General features: G+C 43.2%; 1 protein-coding gene across 1 annotated transcript in view; it reads right to left on the minus strand.

Annotated features, from left to right (window-relative positions):
• Positions 1-2,500, minus strand: part of adarb2 (adenosine deaminase RNA specific B2 (inactive)) — a 130,336-nt gene that overhangs the window by 19,025 nt on the left and 108,811 nt on the right. The gene's annotated exons all lie outside the window — the stretch shown is intronic.

The raw sequence follows: 2,500 nt of genomic DNA on the forward strand, positions 1-2,500 counted from the left end.
ACGATGTCTCTCTCTCCAGGACTCATTACCCTGCTGTCAGTTAGTGAGTGAGTGATTGAGTGAGTGCGTAGTTGAGTGTCTGAGTGTGTGAATGAGTGAGAGAGGGAATGAGTGAGTGAGTGAGTGCAAGAGAGAGAGAGCAACACCTTCTTGATCTCTTATCTGACTGCTTGGAGCACAGCTAGCTTGGCTATTGCTTGAAAGAGCCCCCCCCCCCTCCCAAACACAGACACACACCTACACACAGACACACACAAACTAAGGCACTTTGAGTGTTCTTTAAGCTAGTTTGACATGATCAGAGGCAAACATCTAGACGCAGCATCAAGCCATTAATATCCTATGGAGAGGGAGCTATGATGCCTGACTTTGCTTCAACGACTGGGGTGTTTGTGCTGGGTGATGATAACATCAAAGTCGAACAACGCAACAATATTGCCTGAATATTGATAATTTAACTATTTTTGTGTTTGGTTGTATCCTTATCTAGTCACAGAATAAAACAGAGAGAGTATTGCTATTGTCGATGGCGCGTGGATTTGCGATTTTTACGAGATGCGATTCATGCTAAATTCTAAACAGGTTCTGGGTTGACGTAGGGCAGAGGACTTGAAGCTACGTGTTACTTTGCGTCGCATGCTCGCGTTAATGCAGCAATAGTAATTGCCCCCATTGTTTTTTTACACTTTGCGTATCGCTGTAATGAATCAGCACCATGCACACCTTGACTATTTTCAAACCTGCTCCCTGTCTCCCTTGTCCTTTTCCACTCGGCGTAGAAATGGCAGCTGTGGCATTTTGTTTGGTCATTTATTTCCGACTTATCTTTCCCAGAAGCCATTTCGGTCAGCCGCAAAGTCTCCATACCTGCCATCCGGCATTGTGTCAAGACAAAACAGAAAGAAAACGGTGAGCTGTGTATGCAAATATGACATTCAAGGGTGTAGACTTTGAGCCACTAATCTGATGAATCAGCCCAGCCTCCCAGCGGGGCCGGTGAACATAATGAATGCGGGCGTTAAAAACATGCAGCAGCCCGCCGGCTGCTGCATGAGCATGCGTCTAAGAGTTCGGTCCAGGCCGAGAACGGAAAGTCCAATAAAATAAGAATTGCAAGAGAGAGCACCATTGAGTAGGCGTAATATTTCCAAGTTTGGACTATTCCTTAAAAAACGGATATCCTCTTATTTTTATTTTCTCAAGGTACACAGGTTTTGAGAAGGTAAAACACATTAGACTGAGGAACACAACAGTGGTTGTGGCATTCTGTGCTTGTTTACCGAAGCGTTTTCATAGAGAATCCCTAAACTATCCAATCCAGAATCACAGCTTTGTGAGCCTTTATTTAGCGTTGGTGACTCTTAGTTTACCGTGCTGATCTGTTGACTTGGCCTGCTATTCTAGACTCTGTGCATGGTCCTGAACCAGCTTCAACCACCTGCTATTCTAGACTCTGTCCATGGTCCTGAACCAGCTTCAACCACGGCCTGGTGCCCACTGTGTTCCCTCCAAGAACCTCTGTTTCACTACAAGAGTGTTCTGTATCACTACTAGTGTGCTCTGTATCACAACCAGGGTGTTCTGTATCACTACTAGTGTGCTCTGTATCACTATTAGTGTGCTCTGTATCACTATTAGTGTGTTCTGTATCACTACTAGTGTGTTCTGTATCACCACTAGTGTGCTCTGTATCACTACTAGTGTGATCTGTATCACTATTAGTGTGTTCTGTATCACCACTAGTGTGTTCTGTATCACTACTAGTGTGTTCTTCATCACTACTTCTGTTCTGTATCACTACCAGTGTGATTTGTATTCTGAGTACTGTTTGTGTAGATGGATCCATTGTCTGGTCTTGGGCTTCACTTCACTAGAAGCCTCTCTCTTCTCTTTCATGTTTGCTACCTGCTGTCGTCCCTGAGCTCAGTCTAGCCTTTTTACTAGACTGTGTTAGTTTGGTATAGATTCTATGCTGCTGAGTCTACTCCAGCTATTCCCTAGGGTTCTACTGTATATATTTATTGTATGAGAAGCATTTCTGCATTGTTATAGATACCTTTAGAAGGTTATTGGTAAAATAGGTGAAATAATACCCTTTCAAATATCGATAAATCTCCCGTAGGAAAAACACCTCAACACCATCAATTACAACCCATGTGTTTATATTTATATCTCAGGATATGAAATGAATACGCAGATCTTTTGACACATTATGTAGCTCAGCGTTTATTTACTCCGGGTTCGCTTTGGAGAATGAAAAAGCCCTCACAGGATACCTGATGTAAAATACACACAGAGGGAACCCGCAGGAGCCCAGGGAGAACACGTCTACTATTTAGACGAATCCAGATATACTCAGCCAGGAAAACATTGTTTAGCACGGAACTCCCCTTCTCTTCCCAAAAGACCATGCTTATGGTGGATCGATCGATCGTGACATAGAGTGATCAATTCTTTTGTTTCTGTGTTCTATTATACATAGGAGTTCCAACGTTAAATG

The sequence above is a fragment of the Gadus morhua genome, chromosome 23 (assembly GCF_902167405.1).
Source record: "Gadus morhua chromosome 23, gadMor3.0, whole genome shotgun sequence".
In the NCBI taxonomy this organism is placed as follows: Eukaryota; Metazoa; Chordata; class Actinopteri; order Gadiformes; family Gadidae; genus Gadus; species Gadus morhua.